General features: G+C 40.0%; 1 long non-coding RNA gene across 2 annotated transcripts; it reads right to left on the reverse strand.

Moving 5' to 3' along the window:
* Positions 1–2,111: 2,111 nt before the first annotated feature.
* On the reverse strand, positions 2,112–25,365 carry LOC113406854. Of its 2 annotated transcripts, none has more exons than XR_003369890.1 (3): positions 25,327–25,365; positions 14,343–14,539; positions 2,112–2,147 (listed from the first exon to the last, which is right to left on the reverse strand). It is a non-coding gene; the product is annotated as an uncharacterized LOC113406854 (long non-coding RNA). The 2 variants fall into 2 exon arrangements; XR_003369889.1 differs by lacking the exon at positions 25,327–25,365 and adding an exon at positions 17,206–17,323.
* Positions 25,366–25,553: the final 188 nt, after the last annotated feature.

Here is a 25,553-nt window from a genome sequence, read left to right on the forward strand (position 1 = left end):
CCAGAATGAAGACTAATGCTATATCACATATTTTGTTACATCTAAAGCACTATGACATTTTTCATGGATTTTGTATTCTCTTCACATTAGGTTTTATAATTCTATAAAAGCTTCTGAATTACAAGCTGGTTAGGCAAGCAATGCATTATACTTCTGTGCAGAAGAATGAAGTCTCTTAATCTTCTTAGCATATGCGCAATGTGCCTCTGGTGGCATGTGACCAGGATTCATCACCAAATTTGGTGGGCTGGCTGGATCATTAGCTTCCCCGGCTTGCACGGGGTACTGACCAGGAGTGTAATGTGAATGCTGATCCATGTCCCCCAGTCTCTTAGTGATTCAATGGACATAAAATTCATTAGAGTATCACAGTCTGCTCTATCTCTTCAAAAGAGTAGTTCTCACAGAAAATACTGATATCAACATCAAAGAAAAAGATCTTCCACCTTGCAAATCAGAAATTATGCCTCTCAACCTGGGAGGAGAGGCAGACATGTAACCCTCCAAGTAATCAAGTATGCTAAAGAGAGGCTTCAAGGAAGAGGGTAGCTAAAGCTCAGAGAAAAGGGGAAAGCAGAAAAACAAGATGATGAAATTTTTTTAGAAAAGAACAGAGGTGAAACACAGAAAATAAATAGAAAATAGAGACAGTGGCAAATATGCCAGGGCACCTAACAATCACTGCAAGGAAAATGCTAACAAATAAACTACAGACAGTAATTCTTGAGTACAGGAATGAGAGCTATATTCCAAAACCTAATATCACACTAAATGCTGTTTCAGAACAGAGGTTTCATGATTTTAGTGGTTGTGTTTGTGCCATTATAATTAAGACCGTTTTATTCTTTCTACAATACAACCTCCCACACCTCAATACTCCCTTCCCCACTACTTTTAAAATATTCTTTTAACTTTGTTGTGAATATTTCCCTTAGGCTGAAATTTGAACAAGACATTAGCCTAGAATTTAATTTTCTGTGGAAAAAAAATAAGAAAATCTATGTGGCTGTTTTGGAGTGCTAAAACTGTAGTAAAAAAAACCCTAAAATTTGTTTCTAAGACACTTATGTTTCACAAAACTCAAAGTCACATTTTCTAAAAGGTTTTTGAGCCTGATCATCTCAAATTAGGACTAGCAGACTGCTGACATATTTTATTTTTAAAAGTGAAATTAAAATGTTTAATTTAAATAAATGAGATATTGCACGAGTGGATATTTTTGAGTATATAAAGTCTTTGAGTTTTAAGCACAAACTCAGCATGCATGTGTGCCACTAGTATTTGAGTATACTAAATTGCATTTTAATCCTTCAACTAAATGTTGATCTTGGTATATATATTTTGGTGGTTGTATAGATGTTTTCTCCTGAGGCAAAAAAAAAAAAAGGAGGAAGAGCCTGTCCTGGATGCCTGAGGGAGGAATAAACATAGAGCTTAAGAAAAAGTAAGTTAAACTAGTTATTATCCCTTGAGTGTGTTAGAATAATTTCTCTTCTAAATTGCAAGTTTTTAATTATCTACATTTATTCTCAATAATAAGGCAGTGAATGAATACATTGGGTATTCCACAAAATGAAAGTGAAGGGGTAATTGTTCTGTCGTGATGCTTCCATAGCTGTACTATGGAAAAGTAAGCCTCACAAGGTCATATCACTAACTGAGCAATTTTTAATCTAAATGTAATGAATTACTTGCAGTTCAGTAGGTATTTGCTGATCAACATCACAATGTTTGACTTAAAACAAAATAATTTGAGAAATAGCATATTTCTAACTATCTTATTCTGAGCAGAGAAAATGTACTGCACTTATTTGCATCTAATTCTATGCTGTTTGTATTATTGTACATTACTTGTGTTTACTATGCTGAAGTGCACAGGAGTGTTCAGTGAGCCAAAACAAGTTTATCCTAGTCAGCGGAAAGGCACTAAATAGTAAGAAATCAGTAAGTCTGAAATGATGAATTATTTGTTGCATAATATTAAATATATTTACAGCAAGACAAACCTAAGCTTGTATTGTTGGGTTTCTGTATTCTGTAACATTAAAAGAGAGTTTATTTTACCTCTGTATTTGGCACTGATGAGAACACTGCTGGAATAGTGTGTCTAGTTCTGGTGTCCACAATTCAAGACGGATGTTGATAAACTGGAGAGGGTTCAGAGAAGAAGCACAAGAATGATTAAAAAATTAGAAAACATGCCTTATAGCAATAGACTCAAGGAGCTCAATTTATTTAGCTTAATCAAAGACGATTAAGGGGTGATCTCATTACAATCTGTAAGAGCCTACAAGGGGAACAAATATTTGATAATGGGCTCTTCAAGTTTATTAGAGAAAGGTATAATATGATCCAATGGCTGAAAGTTGAAGCTAGACAAACTCAGACTGGAAATAAAGCATAATTTTTTTAACAGTGAGGGTAATTAATCATTGAAACAATTTACCAAGGGTTGTGGCAGATTCTCCATCACTGGCAATTTTTTCATCAAGATTAGAAGTTTTTCTAAAAGACATGTTCTATGAATTATTTTGGGGAAGTTCTATGGCCTGTGTTAAACAGAAATCAGATTAGATGATCACAATAGTCCCTTCTGGCCTTGGAAAGTATAAATATATGAAAATATGCTCTCCTTTTTTTAAAGCACCTAATTAGCCCCTGCCCAGTCAGCTCCAATCAGGGGAAGCAGATTGGGGCTGATGGAAAAGGCCTGATGCTGGCCTGAGGATTGGCAACACCTGCTGGCCTGACAAGCCAAGGGCTATAAAGGCTGGGAGGGAGCCAGAAGCCAGGGGGGCAGCCAGGGAGGGAACTGGAGGTCTCCTAGCAGAAGGCTGGCTCTGCCTGGAAAGGAGGAGAGTAATCCTGTAAAACTTGTACATAGATGGACACTGGTGGTAGGATGAAGTTAAGTAAATGAAGACATGGGTGTTGCACAACCCTGAAGTCTCTCTGAGCCTGATTGGGGGCAGCAAGCGGGCCCTAGGAAGAGGGGGGGGACGTGGACCCTGTTACAGAGCCGTACACCAAGACTTCATGAATTCTTATGATATACAATAGATAAAAAATATTGTAGAAAAATACACAAATAAATATGCTCTCTAAGAATCTTTGAATTAAATGTTGTTGGACACTTGTAAATTAAATACACCTCTACCCCGATATAACGCAACCCGATACAACACAAATTCTGATATAACGCGGTAAAGCAGCGCTCTGGGGGGGCGGGGCTGCGCGTTCCGGTGGATCAAAGAAAGTTCGATATAAGGCGGTTTCACCTATAATGCAGTAAGATTTTTTGGCTCCCGAGGACAGCGTTATATCGGGGTAGAGGTGTACAATGAAACTCAGGGATTTTTTCCCCCTGGAGTTTTAAAAGGGCCAGATTGGGTATATCCCCAGTATAGGTTCAGGGGGTGGAGGGCAAAAGTGCAAGGAAGCTCCTCTCTCCATCCTTGCAACTCCTCCACAAGGGCCAGACACAAAAGCAGACACTGCACTTGGAGTAAAGGGGGTTGAAGATACTAGCAACCTTTGCAGTGCAAATCACCCAAAGGGGGATGGGAAGGAAGCAAGGCAATAGTCCCACCATCTAGCACTGGCTGGCACTCTATGGCGCTGTCAGAGCTACCATAGTCAGCCAAGGAAATCAGGGAGGCACTATGCCTCCTGAGGCACAATCCCTGAGAGGCCTGGTCTACACCTAAAACTTAGGTCAACCTAGCTACATTACTCAAGGATGTGAAAAGTTAATTAAGACGACCTAAGCCGCAATGTACACACCTCAAGGTCGACAGAAGAACTCTACCCCACCCCTGAAGGCAGACCAGTGTGTCATACATACACAATGGTCCTTACTGAGTGAGACAAAAGTATGTGCAATCAGCCTGGTTTACATATCAAATTAAAACAGGACAATCCTGTCAGTTCCAATGTATTTTAAAAGATATATTTAAAACCTAAATATTGGACTACCTGGACAATGGTTTTACACTGAAGACTTTATATAACCTTAAGAATTATAGCCTTATAAAAACAGGAGAAAAAAAGAGCAAGTGTGCAACTTTCTAATGCGACAAGAAGAGTAAAACAACATGCACTATTTATAAGAAATCATATGCAAACTCTGTCTAATGAGAATCACTGTAAGTCACGTCTGCTTTGGTTTCATTTCTCATATGATATGAACTATTAGATGGGGAAAACATACGTAACTGTATTCCTAGGGTCAAGTCCTTCAATATAACACAAGGAGAATGGTCAAGTCAATTTTTAGGACTACCAGCTTTGACTGTGTATCTTTACGGATTGCTGCCCAGATTCTCCTGTCCACTGAATCTGCTCAGTGCTGGGGAAGTGGACTGTCAAACAGCAAATTACACCTTCTTGGTTCTTATGGTGCATCTGCACCAGCTCTGCCCCTTCAGCATATATTAACAGCTTAGGGATTGCTCTACCTTACGCCAACTGGCTATGGTCTTGATAAAACAATAAGCCAATTGTGAACACAGACTGGCTAACCTAGTGAGGAGGGCTTTAAACTAGGTTCGACGGGCATAGGTGAGCAAAGCCCACAGGTAAGTGGAGAACATGGAGACCTGGGAGATGGGTCAGAAATAGGAGGGAGCGTGGGCTATAATGGCAGAGAGAAAGGAGGGTCAGGGCAAAACTGGATCAAGGCAAGATCAAATCAGGATCTTAGATGCCTATATACAAATGCGAGAAGTATGGGTAATAAGCAGGAAGAACTGGAAGTGCTAATAAATAAGTACAACTATGACATTGTTGGCATCACCAAAACTTGGTGGGATAATATACATGATTGGAATGTTGGTGTGGATGGGTACAGCTTGCTTAGGAAGGATAGACAGGGGAAAAAGGGAGGAGGTGTTGCCTTGTATATTAAAAATGTACACACTTGGACTGAGGTGGAGATGGACATAGGAGACGGAAGTGTTCAAAGTCTCTGGGTTAGGCTAAAAGGGGTAAAAAGCAAGGGTGATGTCATGCTAGGGGTCTACTACAGGCCACCTAGCCAGGTGGAGGAGGTGGAGGAGGCTTTTTTTAAACAACTAACAAAATCATCCAAAGCCCAAGATCTGGTGGTGATGGGGGACTTCAACTATCCATATATATGTTGGGAAAATAACACAGCAGGGCACAGACTATCCAATAAGTTCTTGGACTGCATTGCAGACAACTTTTTATTTCAGAAGGTTGAAAAAGCTACTAGGGGGGAAGCTGTTCTAGATTTGATTTTAACAAATAGGGAGGAACTCGTTGAGAATTTGCAAGTGGAAGGTAGCTTGGGTGAAAGTGATCATGAAATCATAGAGTTCACAATTCTAAGGAAGGGTAGAAGGGAGTACAGCAAAATAGAGACAATGGATTTCAGGAAGGCGGATTTTGGTAAGCTCAGAGAGCTGATAGGTAAGGTCCCATGGGAATCAAGACTGAGGGGAAAAACAACTGAGGAGAGTTGGCAGTTTTTCAAAGGGACACTATTAAGGGCCCAAAAGCAAGCTATTCCGCTGGGTAGGAAAAATAGAAAATGTGGCAAAAGACCACCTTGGCTTAACCACGAGATCTTGCATGATCTAAAAAATAAAAAGGAGTCATATAAAAATGGAAACTAGGACAAATTACAAAGGATGAATATAGGCAAACAGCACAGGAATGCAGGGGCAAGATTAGAATGGCAGAGGCACAAAATGAGCTCAAACTAGCTACGGGAATAAAGGGAAACAAGAAGACTTTTTATCAATACATTAAAAGCAAGAGGAAGACCAAAGACAGGGCAGGCCCACTGCTCAGTGAGGAGGGAGAAACAGTAACAGGAAACTTGGAAATGGCAGAGATGCTTAATGACTTCTTTGTTTCGGTCTTCACCGGGAAGTCTGAAGGAATGCCTAACATAGTGAATGCTAATGGGAAGGGGATAGATTTAGAAGAGAAAATAAAAAAAGAACAAGTTAAACATCTCTTAGAAAAGTTAGATGCCTGCAAGTCACCAGGGCCTGATGAAATGCATCCTAGAATACTCAAGGAGCTAACAGAGGAGGTATCTGAGCCTCTAGCTATTATCTTTGGAAAATCATGGGAGACAGGAGAGATTCCAGAAGACTGGAAAAGGGCAAATATAGTGCCCAGCTATAAAAAGGGTAATAAAAACAACCTGGGAAACTACAGACCAGTTAGTTTAACTTCCGTGCCAGGGAAGATAATGGAGCAAGTAATTAAGGAAATCATCTGCAAACACTTGGAAGGTGGTAAGGTGATAGGGAATAGCCAGCATGGATTTATAAAGAACAAATCATGTCAAACTAATCTGACAGCTTTCTTTGATAGGATAACGAGTCTTGTGGACAAGGGAGAAGCTGTGGATGTGGTATACCTAGACTTTAGTAAGGCATTTGATACGGTCTCGCATGATATTCTTATCGATAAACTAGGCAAATACAATTTAGATGGGGCTACTATAAGGTGGGTGCATAACTGGCTGGATAACCGTACTCAGAGAGTAGTTATTAATGGTTCCCGATCCTGCTGGAAAGGTATAACGAGTGGGGTTCTGCAGGGGTCTGTTTTGGGACCGGCTCTGTTCAATATCTTCATCAACGACTTAGATATTGGCATAGAAAGTACGCTTATTAAGTTTGCAGATGATACCAAACTGGGAGGGATTGCAACTGCTTTGGAGGATACGGTCAAAATTCAAAATGATCTGGACAAATTGGAGAAATGGTCTGAGGTAAACAGGATGAAGTTTAATAAAGACAAATGCAAAGTGCTCCACTTAGGAAGGAACAATCAGTTTCACACATACAGAATGGGAAGAGACTGTCTAGGAAGGAGTATGGCAGAAAGGGATCTAGGGGTTATAGTGGACCACAAGCTAAATATGAGTCAACAGTGTGATGCTGTTGCAAAAAAAGCAAACGTAATTCTGGGATGCATTAACAGGTGTGTTGTGAGCAAGACACGAGAAGTCATTCTTCCGCTCTACTCTGCGCTGGTTAGGCCTCAGCTGGAGTATTGTGTCCAGTTCTGGGCACCGCATTTCAAAAAAGATGTGGAGAAATTGGAGAGGGTCCAGAGAAGAGCAACAAGAATTATTAAAGGTCTAGAGAACATGACCTATGAAGGAAGGCTGAAAGAATTGGGTTTGTTTAGTTTGGAAAAGAGAAGACTGAGAGGGGACATGATAGCAGTTTTCAGGTATCTAAAAGGGTGTCATAAGGAAGTGGGAGAAAACTTGTTCATCTTAGCCTCTAAGGATAGAACAAGAAGCAATGGGCTTAAACTGCAGCAAGGGAGGTTTAGGTTGGACATTAGGAAAAAGTTTCTAACTGTCAGGGTAGTTAAGCATTGGAATAAACTGCCTAGGGAGGTTGTGGAATCTCCATCTCTGGAGATATTTAAGAGTAGGTTAGATAAATGTCTATCAGGGATGGTCTAGACAGTATTTGGTCCTGCCATGCGGGCAGGGGACTGGACTCGATGACCTCTCGAGGTCCCTTCCAGTCCTAGAGTCTATGAATCTATGAATCTATGAACTGCCATAATGATGGTGTGCTCTATCCCACCCATTTGCATCCCTATGTCAGTGTGCGTTGGGGGTAGTTAGCACAGGAATTAAATACTCCATTTTACATCACCTGGGGACTCCTGGGCTACACCAGAAAAATTCTGAGTTGACCAGATAGAACCAGATTCCTGAACAGTGCAGTGGATGAAACAGAAGAGAAGAATCTGGGCCTGTATTTCTAGGTTTAAAAATAAGCAAGTTTAAGCACTTTAGCTTATAAGGAAAAAGAACATTCTTCTATTTGCAGTTTCCACAGAAAGATCTGTTTGTTGCATCAATTAAAAAGAGTATGTAGTTTACCCTGAATATTTAATTTGTTACTTATAATCAAATCCATTTAAAATAACATACTGTTTGTAATTGAACCAAGCATATAAACTAGAAGGGTCACAGATTAAGTTATTTTTGCTATCTTAATGTTTTATTCTCCCCCCCCCCCTTTTTTTTTTTTTTTACAGTTTGTGGATGAAATTTGCACACCGTTCGTTTTCCAGTATTGAAAGGTAAGTTAACTCTAATTATATCCTTCTACAGTTATATTTGGTTATGTATAGTCCAGCTAGGATTTGTGATCAGACCTGGGATTTTTCATACTGTATTTTGTTGTGAAAAGGAAGCATCTTTACAGAGTCCTCTTTTTTTTTTACACGTTACTCAAAGACCACTGAATTATTATTTTAATGTTAATATTCTCTTATTCCTGGACAAATTCATATTACAAAATTTTAAAGCTTTGAAAATAAGACTCGGTAATGGAAATGTGAACAAGGCTTTACACTATAATAACCTTAGAAAGTAGGATGGAATCCCAATCCTATAAAAGGATCTGCCCACAGAACAAAATATACAGTGATCTTTGCTGGACTGACCCTATATTAACATCTCTGATACTTTACTTTTATAACAGAATATTTGTACAAGAAATACAAGCCCACTTCTGTCCTTCATCAGCCACTTTTTGAAGCCACAAGTAGTCAATCCTGAATGATTTATGTCTTTAAATACTTTATAAGCAGCTCATTACATAATAACAACTCTTTTTATATTAAATAAAAATAGCTAAGAGTTAAGACAAAAACTTGAATATAATTATATGGTATACCCTTTTCTCTAACAAATCAGAGACAATAAAAACAACCTGTTTCAAGTGATGGGAAGTCTCACTTACTGGCCTTTATGATCGCAAAATCCACCTTTAAAAGATCTTTTTAAAAAATGACACAGTAACTGTCATTTTATGGATAATACTAATGTTTGGCGCAATACCAACATAATTATATAATTTATTGAATTTATGAATGTATTATACTATTTAGGCTCACTGAGTGTAGTATACAGTATCCTTGATCAAGCATTCTAACTCGATGCTGTTCAGTACGCATGAGCCTCTAGAGTATTTAAGGTTAACATGACATCTGACAAGCAATAACAGTAGATTCAATTTTTAGAGACTAATGCTGAATATACAACTTACAGCTTTAAGTTATTCCAGCAAAGGAAGGGCAGAAACAGTTGCCCACAAAAGTTTACAGACTGTGAGCAGAAAATGGAAAATGTACTGCTGTGTTTTATTATTACTTGTGTTCTTTCAGTGTTATTTATTGTAATGGCAGGTCTTAAAGGACACATATCAATTAACCATTTAATTGAAATTATAAAGAAGTCATGTAATTGGGTATCTGACTTTAGTCAACCATATAAGTTTACAAACATAAAGTAAAAAGAAAAAAGATAAACTGATATATAACATAAGCCCCCAATCCTACAAAGAGATCCATGTAAGATGATTATTCTACTTGTGTGGATTCTCTAAAGGATGGGAGCCTAAAAAAGATACTCTTCGTCTATTTAACCAGATCACAAAGTACAACATACTTTATCACAAAGAAAACAAATTATCACATACTTTAAGGTATGCTGTATAATATGTAAAGAGAGGAAATGAGAAAAAATAATGTCATCCTAGGCAAGAAGAGCTCAGCTCTAACGTAAGAAACAAAATAATATCTTATTTTCAAGAAAAGCATGTTTGAAAAAAAATAACCCAAAAGTTTTGAGTTGCTAAATGCCTATCTGCCAACATCTGACATATATAAATATAGCTATATGAAGAGAAAAATGAGGATACACCTTTTAGCTCCAGGAAATATGCTGGACTAGAAGATTTTTTTGATGGAAGAATGGAAAAATGATAAATATTTACTAAAAATAAATAAATAAAGGATTAACCCTATTAAGGTTCAATTTCAGGAAAGGACATAACATGCTGAACATACATGCTCAACTTTGACATCAATGGGACTTAAGCATGTGCTTAAAATTAAGCACATTCTTAAATGTTTTGCTGAATTAGATCCTAAATAGGAAAGGTTAGCATGTAGGAGGAATATGGAAATGACAAAAAAACCACATGGCTTTCTGTTGCTAAAGAATAGAGGTAGGAAACCTATCACTGTAAGAGAGAAAATGAAAAAAGTTATATTGAAAAAGCTGAAGAAAATACGAAGTGCACAGCTTGGAAAACTGCAAAAGAGCAGATAACAGATTTTTCAACACAAAAACAATATTTTTCAATATGAAAACATGTACAAATGTTCATTTTCTCCTTATGTGCATAAAAATACACAAATAAGAAATATAAAACAAGAATGTTTAGAGAGAAAGGGAATGTGCTAACTTCCCAAATTTTTTTAACCTTCTTTAAAATTGCCATTGTTTACATTTTATCAAACTTTGTTTTCAGGAATTTGTTTAAACTCCATATAATGTGCTAGACTCTAATCTAAGATTCCAAGAAAACAGATTTTTGTAAAGATAAACAACAATTAATATCACTTATAACAACATCCATAATATAGTAATCATTCCTTAATATATTTGATAACATGAATAACTCAAATTACTACGAACACATAGATGTGTGATACCTTGTTTTGGTAAAGGAAGATTTCCCAACATTAATGACATGTAGAAATAAAGTATGGGAAATCCTTCCCACAGAAAAAATTACAGACCGCCTTACATCAGCATCAAATAGTTTTTAATGCATGCTTACTATTTGTGGAATCTGAACAAAATAAATATACAGATAATGATAAGAGGTTGACCAAACACAAATTGGTCTTTGAAAGGGAACAGGTGCAGGTTATTATTAAGATCGGTTAGTACTTGTATAGACAATTCGTGTATGTTAATAATGACAACATTAATTTTTTTTTAAATATATCATTTATTTAAAATCTATTGTGTGGCAACATGAACTCTAATATACATTCACAAGCCTGATAAATGTTTTCAGCAAGTGGAGCTGAGATGTTTTATCTCTTGACTCCTTGGTGGTCAGGGCTAGAAAAACTTACCAGACACCTGACAATCAGAAAACTAAACCTACTAGTCAAGAGGTAGATATGAAAGATAAAAGTGTTGGGACTCCACCCCTGAAGTTTAGGGACAATGTCCTGGTAAGAATGACAGCTCCTCTGCCATCAGCTGCTAGGAAAAACGAGGGTACTGAGATTTCTACTAGAATGCTGTTCCTGGACTATGTTTGGAGACTCTTTATCTTTTATACTAGTAGCTAGTTAGTAGGCATCTTACAAATTTGAAGGTCCGCCCCCACATAACTGCTAAAAAGGATAAAAAACATTCTATCTCCTCTCTCACCCGCTAGAACATTCTGGCTGCTACCAGGGTATTTAGGTCTCCACTACTCTATCCCTCCCCAAGTCAACTGGTAGCTGTGAAAGGTTGAGGGAAGAGATCCCCATTCCCAGCTTCCATTTTCAGGTCCTCTTCCCCTGTAAATATCTTCAGTGTCTGCTTCTGCTGCTGCTCACAATGTTCCAAGACAGCAGCAGCAGCAAACTGACATTTCTGGCAGTTTCACCATTGCCTACAGGTTTCTGAATAGGAATGTGAAACTGATTAGACTTTCACTAATCCTACTGCTGTTTGACAAATCTACAAACAGAAGCAGAGGCACTAAAACTGTCTGCAGACTCAGGAAAGTGACACTACAGTTCACATTTGGTTCATGTTGGAAAGGTTATCTTTGTAACAATAAGGGCTATAAACTTAATTTATTTTTAAATGAAAATTTTGATTCTGTAGACATTAGTGGTGTAGATGCCCTCACTTGCTCAGGTAAGCCTGCCATTTGCCCAGGGCAAGTTGATTTTCCAAACTCTGTATATGACTATCCTTTGTGCATCTAACACAGAACTGCCCAAAGTGGTGTGGAGTGTGTATCTTTGTGCATCCTGCTAGTAACAACTGTGTCTGCCACCTTAAGGAGCACCCAATGGTACAGCACATCAGTGCCCAACTGCAACATGTGACTATGGTGGCACTGTAAGGTAGTGCCCACTACTAGTAACTAGGAGATAATTTATCCTTTCTGGTAGATTGTACCATCTGTTTTTCTTTCTTTTACCAGTATTTCTACTTTTACACCTCTACCCCAATATATATATATATCTATATATCTATATATCTATATCTATCTATCTATCTATATATATATATATATATATATATCTATAACGCGACCCGATATAACACGAATTCGGATATAACGCAGTAAAGCAGTGCTCCGGAGGGGGGGCGGAGCTGCGCACTCCGGCGGATCAAAGCAAGTTCGATATAATGCGGTTTCACCTATAACGCGGTAAGATTTTTTGGCTCCCAAGGACAGCGTTATATCGGAGTAGAGGTGTACTTTCTTCTGGTTCTCTTGATTTCTTCCTTTTTCTCTGGCTCCCTTTCTTCAACTCACTTTCACTTCCCCATTACTGCTCCTGTCACATACCTATTCCCTGCTTCTCTGTTCTTTGCAGGGGGAGAACTCGTCTTGCTTTCACATACACTTTCTTTAGACCTTCCCCCCCTTCTTTGCCATCATTCACAAATAATACAGAACCTTCTTGTACAAGGGCAGCCAACTCCTGATCGCCCCCTTGTGGCCAGCAAAGGCTCTGCCATGGCCTGCTTCTGGTTTCCCTCTTCATGGCCCCTTAAGACTTCCACACAGTCTTTCTCACAGCTAACACCCCCTTCCTATCTGGGGTTGGTTAAATAATAGAGACAGTTCAAAACAGTCCTCAAGGTCCTCAAAATAAAATCCATTACCACAACCCAAAGGTTCACACTTAGCTCAGGCTCTTCTACCACACATGGAGCTCTTCTCCTTCCCCAGTCTGCTCTTCACAAAGCTGCCACTCCTGGCCCACTCTAGTGGAAGCTCAGCCTTCTGGATTTGACTTTCTTATCCTGTCAGCATTTCCCCAGTTCCTACGGAGAAGACAGCACATATACTGCTCTCCTTCAGAGAGCTTCTCGTGATTGGCTGGGAAAGAGGGGACCCTGCCCCATCCTACACAACAGAGCTCCTGCTCCTGGGCCCTTAAAGGGACAGTGTCCTGGGTTTCTCATCCCCATCCAACTACTAATTCCCCAGAACCACTTCCTCTCTTCCAGCTTCTGCCATTTCCTGAGACTTTGTTTATTCCAGTGTTTCTGGAATAGGATTTTCTGGCCTTCCTCTAAACTTAAAGGGCCAGTATACTCCATTACACTTCTGATTCCCATACTCTGTCACTTTCTATCCCTTTGCTGATTGAATGGGACCTCTTTCAAAACATTCTGCTGGCTGTCTGATAGCAGAAGGGAAATAAAGAATATCAGCATAGATGTGCAATGTTACAATATCACCACAGTTGCACAGGGAGAACGCCCACAGTGAGTTTCTGCTCATTTAAACATAAAAGCAGGAGTCTTGGTAGTGACTGTACCCACAATTGCAGGGAGAGCACTTCCTCCGCAATCCAGGTAAAGGTATTTATAATCACTCTATGTGAACACAGTGGCATATGACATTGTAAGTATTATTATTATTTAAGCATTAAGAGTGTGATGGACACAATAAAAGATACAATTCCTGCTCCAAGGAGTTTACAGTTTAATCAGCATATCTGATGGAAGTCAATCAGAATTCCAGATTAGTTTAGTTTACTTAAACCAACTTTCACAAAGATACATACTGCAAGTGCACATTTATTAACATTCATGTATGCAAACCAACAGAAAATAATTACATTAGTAAATGTTGATACCGTAGCTACACAAATACTAGTGTAATCAGTTTTTACAGAATTTTCTCTAAATTTCAGAAAGATTAAGAGAGATAGAGAGTGTGTGTCTAGAAGGAGAAATAGATGTAATATTTGTGAAAAGAGAAACAAATTCACATTTCCATATCTAGAAGCAATACTACTGTATCCCACATTTAGATGATAAATTATCCAGAGAATAATGAGACCCCTGGTAGATGTGCTGTATATGTTTTCTAACACTAAGCTAAATGAGGATTTCTTGGATACATAACTCAAATTTCCCAATTCACATTTTTACCCATAGTCCTTTTTTAATATTGACATATCAGTAACTACTGGAAAATTCAACAATTTCAGTGTACTTAGAGTAAAAATTTCTGATCTTGTGACTCAATATCCACAAAATCTTAGTGCCATTAAGAAGGACATGTTTTGACAAAAGTAATATATAATTTGCCTAAAGTACTGCCAAGAAAACATAATTAGAAAGGTGTGTATAAATTAAATTAACCACAAAGTCACAACTTTTTTTAGCACAATGTTAAAACTACTCTAAGTAAAATATTTTAACATTTTAGTACTCTTATTTCATACCCTTTGGCATATAAAAGAAAACAAATCTGGGGGGGAAAAACAGGACTTACATTATCTTGGTAAGCAGGCTCCGGAATGCACCCTGAGGCGTCGCACTAGGGCCCTGATCATGCAACTGACTTCTCACAGGTAGAACCCATCCCCAGTGTGGAGCCTCATTGACTTCAATAGAGTCCCACCCACACAGAGTCAACTGCAGGATCTGGGCTTATGTGGAAATGACAATAATGAAAGCTCCTTCACACACCTGCAAAAATAGGTAGGGAGATAAAAAAAATTAATTATTAATGTGCTCTTGTGTCTTCTCACAGCCTGTTTAAGTGTAGTATTTATGATTTTTTTCATTTGCATGTCAGTTTTAGTATTTGTTTTTTATTTAATTCTTTTTTTTTTAAACATTGGTTTGAAAAAAATCTTAAGGACATGTACATTAACTGATACACTGGTCTGTCTCGTCTTACGCGGAGGTTCCGTTCCACGGTTAGCACGTAAAGCGAAAACTGCGTATAGTCAAAATTCCATTGAGTTCAATGGCGGGCGGAATCGCCCGCACTACAGGTATAGTATTGAAATTGTTATTTTTCTCTTTTTTTTTTTGTTTTTTTTGTTTTTGCCGACCGCATAAAATTGAAATCGCGCATGTTGAATGCGCATAAGATGCGACAGACCTGTAATATTCATTAACGTCCAGGGAGCTTTTACTGTTATATGGTACAAATATATGTTTAGACATATTTTAACACATTTTTTAATCATTGACGACTCTAGTTTCTTTGGTTTATTGTGCAAATACCTATTTAGGTTCTGAGCCTGGAAGCTGAACTATGCAGGCAGATCCCTGAGCCAGCCCGGAGTCCCAAAGAAGTCAATGGGCTGCATGCTGGCGCAGGGGTCTGACTGTGTCAAGCAGCTTCTAAGATCAGGGCCTTAGAAAATATGTAATAAAAAATTGTAATGAAAATCAGTTTAGCACTAGCCACTTTTTAAAGTTAAATTTGTTGGCCTTTTTAAACAAAAATTCTTATGAAAACGAAGTATTGTTGATTATTTGCTAAAATTAAGCTCTTAAATCAAAGATGTTTAAGATACAAGAAGTGCAAAAAGTCATTTTAAACAAATAAACATATCTCGTTCCCTGTTCACACAGAACTTACATTCAGGTTTTTTTTTAAAGAACACTTCTAGGTTGAGTCCATTCAGGGAAACGTCAACAGTGATCATGTTCATATATATATAAACTACAAACTCTTTAAAAACAGGTTTGTAATGGACAAGGGACACTGTCAATAGCCATCATGAGTCTAGCCTTCAAATTTGACACACTCCTAGAAACTTGCAGAGGGAAAGGTGTCTCCTCTTTTTAAACATGCACACAGATACAGAAGTAACTAATAACTAGAGAACTAGTTCTCAAAAAAAAAAGCTACAAGACTTAAGAAACCAGCTCATAAACTAGAAGCAAATATAAATTCATTCATAATATAAACACAATTCTGTTGGAATCACAGATACCATACTATCTATCTGTTCCTCTGCTGGCTCTATTCTTGTGAGCAGACAAAAAAATTAAACTGACAAGAATCCTGTGTTCTACAGAGATCAGAGTCCAAAGTTATCAACGTTTTCTATCCCCTGCCATCTCTCCTGTGAATGAGCAATGAAGCAGATAAAATGTGTGCCCACTTTCACAATCCCAACAAATCCAGTATCCTGGGTTTAAGGCAGTTTGGCTCCTATGTGGGACTTGAAGACTTGAAACTCTAGTTTTGGCAGGTGGATAGGTTTTTCAGTTGGTGCAGGGAGGCAAATAAATAAAATTAAAATCTGCATTTCAGGGAGCATGTGCCAAATTTGAGACCAATCACTGTGATAGTGAGGAGTATTTTTTAATTCAGTAACATGTTATATGCGGAGCCCTGAGTATTCTGTGATTCCATGGCTGAGGAATTCACCCCTTTCCGCAGAATTGTGCTACAGAATCTAAACTTTCATTTAAAAAAACTATGGGTGAAATCTTGGCCTTATTTCTAATTGTTATGGTTGTAGAGACAGCTTCCAAAACATCAAATGAATGTAAACTGATGCAATGTTTGCTGCCTGAATCTGCAAAGAACCTGAAACAACAGCTCTGAGAGGTGTGATGTGCCCTATTCCTTGCAGTCAGGGCCCCTTGGATTCTATGATTCTGCAGCCACAGAATTTGGCATTTTCCCAAGATGGCATGGAATTTGGTCTATTGCTGAAGACAGCCACCCAAAATGTTGTGGTCTGTCTCGTTGCCCTGCTGCCTGCAGTTACCTTTTGCTCTCCATCTTTCCTAAAAGAGGAGATTAAGTGGATTATAGTGCATGCTTCCTACACTGTTCCCTGGAGCTAGGCAGCAGAGTGTATCTAAGAGCTGAAGTCCAGTTTGCAGTTCAGTGAGTGGAGAGAGCCAAAAGTATAGCTTGGTGAGCTTGACAGAGTAGAGAACAGCACAGCAGCCAAGGCCTAGGGAGTCAGGTAAATGAGACACTGAAGCCGGCCACAAACCGTCCTTCTCTGACAGGGATGGAAAGAAGGTAGTTCTAAACCAGGCTGCTAAGAAAATACCATGGGAGTCAATGCCTAGGATTGGAGCTGGGCCATCTGAAAACCCTAGCAAAAAAATCCATCCTCAAAAATAATTGTAAAAAAAAATAATCAATCAATTTTACATCAATTCATGTTTTCAATGATGAGCCACCCGTGTGTGTTTGTGGTATGACAGGGGGATTAGAATGAAAGGTATCACATACTGATAGAATACATTAATCCAGAGCCTTCGGGACTGTTTCCACAGAATTTGGTCCTTCTGTGCCGCGGAGTATACAGGGCCCTAATTATATGTCCCTTCATGAAGGTGCAAAATAACAGAAGTGCAGTTCAGATTACCTTTTTTTGATATTCACCAAGACTGCAGTTAACAGGCAACAGGCCTATAGAATGCACTGCACTTCACCCATTTCTCTGTAACTTCCTGCTTCTCTTCCACTCTCACTTAGCTTCTCCCCAGACCTAAAAAAGGTTCAGTGATACACATTCATTCAATGAAATATTTTCAATGTGCACTATTTAAGAAGACAATGGATATTTAAACAACCACCAGAAATTCCTGTCACTGCATAGAACTAGCATTTAATTCCGTTATGTGAAATAACTTTTTATATCTTTTATGTCCTGCTTCGCCCTCTTACAGATTACACATGCATTGATATTCTTTTCCTCACTATTCTGCTGTAGCTGAACATTTTTGGCTTGTGTTTCTTTAGCAGAAGAGGCAGAGTTGAAATCAAAAGGTTCTATGGCAGTTAGATTTAGGCAACCAGTGAAAAAGGCACCAACTGAAAAAAGTGTAGTGACAGCCACAAAACTCCCATAAAGGGAAGAAAGGCAGGGGATAGTCAGTGAGGAAAGGTTAATAGGAAGCTGAGCGAAAGAGGAAAGGTTAGTAGGAAACAGGGTGTGTGAGAAGTGTCAGAGAAGTGAAAGTGAGTTAAAGAGAGAAAAAGGGATGGAACAAAAAAAGAAACAAAGGCCCTAATTCAGCAAAGCATTTGAGGCAGAATTTTCAAAAGCACTCAGTACTGACCTAACTCTGCACCCATTGAAGTGAAAGAGAGAGGTCAATTCTGAGAGCTTTTGAAAATCCCACCCTTAAGCATGTGCTTAATTTTAAGCTCATAAATAATTCCACCCCTATGCTTAAGTCCCACTGAAGCCAGTGTGACTTGACCACAGGCTTAAGTGCTTTGCTGAAGCAGGATGTGATTACTTATGTGCTTAAAATTATGCACATATTTAAGAGTTTTGCTGAATCTGGTTTCATGAAAACCAGAGAAAAAGTTACTGAGAAATCAAAAAGAAACAAACTGTGAAATCCACATTAAAAAATAAATGAGTTCCTGGTTATTTCTTTATGCTCTGAGCATAAAGGTTGGATTACTGCCTGGTCTCTCTTTGGTTAAATATAAAAATAAAAACTTCTTTTTAATACAATGAATATATTGTAACACAGCAATTACCTCTGGCGAAAGATAATTAATTCAGTGAGTGATACCATTAATACTAAAGTAATTATTGACACAGGGTTGCAGCCTTAACTGTTAAGGGGACTCACAGTCCTCTATGCCTACTTGCACTTGCACTTCCAAAACAGATTGTGTAATTAGCTGGGAGAGGGTTAATCTTTCCAATATTACTATCTCTATGGTAACAGGACCACAGAGATAGAAGGAGCTGTGGAAATCATGAAAGCAGCCAAGAAGGCGGTGCTCTCCATTACTCCTCACTCTATGATACTGCTACCATAGAGAAAGAGAAGACACAGAGACACCATCTCATAAGTATACCAAAAATCATCTGGAACACTGTCAGCATGCCACGGGTTCCTTGTTATCTCTGTCCATCACCTGGAGCCTATGGACCACATTTTGCATACCACTGTTTAAAACTATTCTCTACCAACAAGACAAGGAAAAAATAACATCTTTATACTCCAAAAAATCCTGAAATTTATCACACTGCTCCTTATTTTTCAGCCTCTGGTCATCATTTTCACACCTTTCCTAATCAATTTAAAACTGTGGAGCAGTACCAAGTTTACTGCAGGAGGCGTGTTGTTCTGGAGCAATGCAAACAAATGGATGAAATATTCTGAAACATATCCAGAAAACTGAAAAAAATAGACTTTATATTAATTTGCAAAATAAATAAATAAAAACCGTAAATAAATAATATTCTTAAAATAAATGCAAAAATACAAAACCCCTACATTTAAATCTCAATATTTTACAAAGAAGATTAATGGGGAGAGTGAAGGATTAACTCTCAAATTCTATTCCTACTCTGCCTCTTTCTGATGATCTTGGGCAATTCACTTAATCTTTCTATGCTTTGTTTTACCCATCAGTAAAATAGGTATAATAAAATAATACTTTGCACTTCACAGAGATATTGTGAGACTTAATAAAAGTTGATGCATGCTGTGAGGGCCTACAGGCTGCACACCAGAAATGAGAAATTGGAGACGCAATTGAACAACCTAAATTAAGCCAGGCTTGGAGGAAACAGATTAGGTAGCAAAAAAGCAAATAAGTAAATGCTAGACAGAGTTTACGTTAGAGGTGCCCAATCCTGCATTAATTTCAGTGGCATTCCATTCAGATGCAGGGATTCACCCATACAGAATTCAAGGCGCCAGTGCTTCGAACACTTGCACTTATGTTCAACTTTATTCATGTGAGTCATTCTATTGATGAGACTACTCATGGGGAAAGTTAAGCACATGCATAAATGTCTACAGGATCAGGGCCTAAAGTTGGTATTATATCTAAAGAAGTTATTGTGTCACTGACAATTATTTTTGCAAAGCCATGGATAACTGAGGAGGTAATAAAAGACTGAGAAAAACAGTTACGATATCTATTTTCAAAAAAGGAAAGAAGAATGGTCCTGGTGATTACCATTCTGTTCATCTGTGGTGCCCAAACTTTTCCTGTCATGTCCCCCCTTACCAGTAATGGAATGAGTCTGTGCTCCCCCTCCATTACTGCACAGTTGGCTCAACAGAGGAGCTTGGGCTGAAGGCAGAGCTGGGGGCAGAACTGGGGATGGGGGAGGAGCTGGGGCTAGAGGCAGAGCTGGCATGGGGATGGAGAAGGAATGAGGACAGAACTAGGCTGGAGCCAGGACTGGGCTGGGGGTGGAGTGGAGCTGTGGCTGGGCCAGAGCTGGGCAGGGGACAGAGCGGAACTGGGTTGCACTCCCTCCCTGCCCCCTGTGGGGGCTGGCCTGGGGCATGCCCCACAGTTTGGAGACCACTGCAGGGGTGCCAGAACAGGGGAGGGCCAGGAGGCCATGGCCCCATCACTTCTAAAAGTGGGAGGGCTATGCCCTCCCACTATTTACCAGCCGTGAGAGTGAGCGATGGGGAGATGGGGCGGAGAGGAGCAAGCGGTGGGCAGGGTTTTGAGGGGAAGAGGCGACACAGGAGTAGGGCCTCGGGGGAAAGGGTCGGCACAGGGGCTGGACCACTGCTATACATCTAAGTTCTATCACTGCTAAAATAAAACATCCAGTGAAAGAACTGAATAGTCATGGAGAGTAAACTACTTTCTCACTGTTAAATGTTTTCTCTTCAGTTCAAGGTTGAAGCTCATTGGCAGGGCACTGTGGAGAAGTCTGCTGTACCACTGCCCCCTGAAACTAATCTATGGATAAATATAGGGCTTCAGTTTCAACAAATGCCAAACTGGCACCTTTCAGGAGTGCTAAATTAACAACAAAAGCATTAAAACAGCAAGTGTATTGATATTTAAAAACTAGCAACATTTGGACAGGTTTATCGATATGCTACTGTGGAATCAAAGCTCAGTAACATCTCACTTCTTTACTTAGCCCCAACAAAGGAGGATGTGCTTCATTACTCTTTGGGGGCCCAGTAGCTATTTCAGGATCAATGTCAGGGGTTTAGAATGAAATACTCGGCTCTCTATGAGCTGAGGGGTGAAAACATTATCTACTATCCCAGCCTTTCTTGCCCATATGGCTCGTACTTATCTTAAGAGAATCATGACAGTAGGAAGACTAAAAAATGAAATTGAGGGTTGGCTATTCAGAGTTCAGAGGCGAGGCATGGTAAAAATGTGCTACAATTTTTTAAACAAAATATTTGTAAGAAGGTCTACAAAACAGATGTACTTCTCAGTCCTGCAAACACTTTTTACTTGGTGTATTGCGTATTATCATGGGAACTTCCATTGATTATGTCTACACTGGTGAATTTAGGACCTTTAATTCACCAACATTGCAACACTACCAGTAAACAAGGGTAGATGTGATATAACAAAGTCTTATCTACACTACAGCCTCTATCACTGCTATCACAAGTGAAGCTGCAACTGTGATGATTTATGGGTCCTAAATTTGCCAAGGTAAGCTGAAGACTGGATGGCTATTGTAGGAAGTAGAGGCTGGGTGGTAAGAGGACCCCTGCCAAGCCTCACGCAGTACATTCAGAACCCCCTTAGCCCTCCATACCCAAACCCCACCCCACTGAACCTCAACCCCTGCATCTGGAGCCCCCCTGCACCCATACCCCCTGCCTCCGGACCCCCATCCCTGCACCCAGACCACCTCCCCACTGAGCTCCCTGCACTCAAACCCCCACCCTGATGCCCCACCCTCTGCCCCACCCTGAGCCCCCACATTCAGACCCCCAACTAGCTGCACCCAGACCCCCACCCCACCAAGCCCACTCCCCCAGCACCCAGACCCCTCCGCTGAGCCCCAACCACCATCACCTGGAAGCCCCTGCAGAGTCCCATTGCCTCTGCACCTGGAACCCGCCCCCCAACGAGCCTCTGTGCATCCAGACCCCCACACACACATAGACCCCCCCACTGAGCTGCCTGCACCCAGATTGTCCCACACAGAATCCTCTCTCCCCACACTTGGATTCCTCCACACTTGGATCCTGCCTGGTTGAGCATGCCTTCCCCACACCTGGTATGCCTGGTGCAGTGGGGCAGAGCCCAGGGTGTTTCTAGGGCAGGCCCAGGCCTTGTGCTGTGTCAGGGTCAGGTGCAGCCTCACCACTGAGTCCATGTCCCAGGTATGCGGGGGCTGCAGGGTGATCTCCCACTTTCGTGCAGCCAATGGCCTGTGCTCCCCACTGTCATGCTGGAGCCTCTGCATTTATTTATTGACAAATAAAACTTGCATAATTTTGCAGAATTTTTAATTTTTTGGCACAGATTGACATCAAGAGTAGATGAGATAGAGAGACAAGCTGGGCAAGGCAGGACTCAAATTGGGCAGCGGGGAATCCCCCAAGCTCCACCCACAACCCAAGTTCTGCCCATTTGGGATACCAAAATGAGATGCCACTCACAATACATTGTGCAGGTGTTCAAATCTGATCATACGTGTTCTGCTGAGCTCCTCAGGCTTGGCACCCCTTAGTGGGATTTGGATACACCCACTGGATTATTAAGATGCAGGAACTATAGACAAGTGTCTAAGGCCCTGGCTCTAAGTATTACGTGATAATGACAGAATCTCAATGTTCATTACAGACAAAAGTGTCTAACCTTCATGGTTGTGAAAAAAATCTTAAAAACATGAACCAAGGGTAATTGATGCAATAATGTGCATCTGAGTCTGCAGACAGCATCCAGCAAAGGTAACCATTATAGCCAGAGAGGAAGCTGCTTGGCCTGACATTCATCACCGATAGCAGACCAAGCCCCTGCTGATCTGGGGGGACCTGGCCTGCTCAAGGTAAGGATTTGGGGATTGGCTGTCCCTTGGCAGCTCAGAGACCCCCCTAGGCTCTGTTCTTCCCTTTAACTTCACTGGTCAAATTGAGGCGAGGAGAGTGGTGATACTCTCCCAAATGACTCCCAATTGTGACACCAGAATGGACATCACTCACTGTAAATTGCATACATCTTCATAATATGATCATCCCTTTCCTTTCTTATATGCTGTGATCAGCAGTTAAGTAGTTAACAATTTTGATATTTAAATAATTGTAATTGTACAATATTTGACTCGATACCCCATTGAGATCAATGGAAGTAGTTAAGAAATCAAGACATCTTCCACTGGTTTCTATTTGTGCAGATCTGTTCATTTATAAGTAATAATGAGAATAACTTTTTTTAAATGTAAGTTTCACTAGTTAGCTTAGATTTGAGATCTAGTGAGATACTAGTGAATGACTGTATTTCTAAGTGTCTTGGAGATCTAAATGCTTGTTAGAGAGAGCCAAAAAAAGCCAAAGAGAGCAAAATTTCAGGAAGTGTTTATTTTTTTAAAGTTTCAAATGGAAGTTTCTGCCTTTATATGAAATAATCTAAAAAATTAAAGTAGGATGTTAGTCTATGGCCCTGATCTTGCAAAACCTTATATAGAAAGTATATGATTATTAAAGTCAATGGGACTACTCACAGTGAATAAAGTTAGCTATGTGCCTAAAATCTTTACAGGATAGGGGCCTAAGCATGTTAAGTAAGGAGTGTAAATCTGAGGGAAATGATTAGACATTAGGGGATACAAAATCTCACTTTAGCTACAATCTTGGTGAAACCTTAACTATGAAGTTATGATTGACAACACCATAATTCACACTACAGACCAGAGCAATTACAACCTGTTGTGTAGGCTGTCAGATCTCCATGGTACACCTTTTCCTTATATACTGTTTTTGCATTATAGTTTAAAAATGGTTATTAATAGAAAAATGATGTCTAGAATGTTTTGACTATGAATCATTGTGTATAAACTAAACACATACAAATGGTATAGACAGTACTATAGTTTTTCTTTCACTGCTCTCATTGAAACTGAAATTTTTGATACTTTATCAGTTCAAAGGTCATTTTTTTTGAAAGTTTGATTTTCACTAATCTTTTAGTAAATTAAGGGTGAAAATATATATGTATCTTTACTGCTATAAAGTGATTAATTATTTATTTTTGAACACAATTTAAAATAGCTAAACTTTACAAGTTGAAGTTTTTCAGGTGGCTAGTGCTTATTGTGAACTTGTTTCAAAGATAATTAGAGGGAAAGGATATAAAAATTTAAAAATCACTTTTGCAATGTACTATATAACATTTCCACTAAGTTTGAAGGACAATGTAATAAATTAAACACAGAATATCAATGTATGCAATGTTGTTGTAGTCATGTTGGTCCCAGGATATCAGAGAGACAACATAGGTGAGGTAGTAATATCTTTTATTGGGCCAACTTCTGTTGGTGAAAGAGACAAGCTTTTGAGCTTACACAGAGCTCTTCTTCAGGTCTCTCTACATAATGGCAATGTTAGTTATGTGATTATTTGTGTTATTTTTGCACTGCCATTTCACTGTGAAGTTCCAGAACTGCATAGTTTTGACCACACAGATCTAGAAGTGTGCAGTGAAATCAGTAGAAATATTAGGCCCTCAGCTTACAAACCTTTATACCTGTGAATAGTTTTGCTGAGCTTAATGGACTCACTCACATACATGAAGGCAAAATTTTTCAAAGATTATAAAAGTCAATGGGAGTACGGCACCTAACTCCCATTTGTGCCTTTGAAAATCTGCCCCAAAGTTAGGTATGTAAACAAGTGTTTGCAGGATCAGGGCCTTGCTTATTTAATCTTTTTTCTTAAGAAAAGAAGTTACATAAAATATCTTACAATACTTTTCCATTAAGGTTATAATTTTAGGCCCGGCCCCTGACCCTGCAAGCTACTCTGCACTAGTGCAGTGGATGGGTTCTGTGCAGGCACAGGGGTCCCTCACAGGAGAGGGTCCTTAAGCAGTTAAAAGCCAAGTGTAGTCTAGTAGTCTGAACAGGGGACTAAAAGTCAAGCAGGCCTGACTTCTTAACCTTCCTCCACAGCCCTGAGCAAGTCACAACCTCCATCTCAGTTTCCCCATCTGTAAAATGGGGATAGTGATACACCAAACTAGCAGGTGGGATACCATGTTTAGTCAATGTTTATGAAGTGGCTCAATGATGAAAGAGTCTATATACATTGCTAAGCCTTGTTAAATGCCAAAGCTAACACTTTCAAAGGAAATCTTAATTTGCCTACATTGAAGGTAGGCAGTCTGTCCAGTGGCTAGTTATACACTCTGGGCCCAACGGTGCCCTCAGACGGGCCCACACAGCTGCAGTCCACTTCAGGCAGCGCTGCCTAGCTGTGTCTGAGGGCAGAATTGGGCCAAATACAGCGCTGATGTAAACTGACTTGTGGGAGCTGCTGCGGCCAAGGCAGAATCGGGCCCCACAGGCTACAGCTGTGCCATGGGGGCGAGTTACTCTGAGCGCCTCAAACTTCTGCGTGGCCTGGCTCGGGGGGGGGGGGTCGGGCTGTAACGCGAGCGCTGCACTGGCAATGGGCTTGGGGATGGACTGGTTTATTATCGGGTGCGCTTAACTTTCTCGATGTTGCTCCCCCCCCCTCCTCTCTCTGAGTCTCCCTCCCCCGCCCCCCTCTCACCCCCCCTTTACCTTGACAAGTCCATGGGGCTGATGGTGAATGACTGTCTCTCTCCCCAGGGTCTGGGGCTCTGGGTGACATTCCCCCCTCCCTTCCCCCCCATGAGTGGCGGTTGGGTTGCTAGTGCGGGAGCGCGCGCTAGCGGGGAGGGGGTGGAGCGCGCGCCAGCGGGGAGGGGGAGGGGTGCTATTGACAGCAGCGCCGGGTCCGTAGCGCTGCCTCAGCGCGAGCGGCTCTC

The sequence above is a fragment of the Terrapene carolina genome, unplaced genomic scaffold (assembly GCF_002925995.2).
Source record: "Terrapene carolina triunguis isolate 2854851 unplaced genomic scaffold, T_m_triunguis-2.0 Scaffold142, whole genome shotgun sequence".
NCBI classification, from domain to species: Eukaryota; Metazoa; Chordata; order Testudines; family Emydidae; genus Terrapene; species Terrapene triunguis.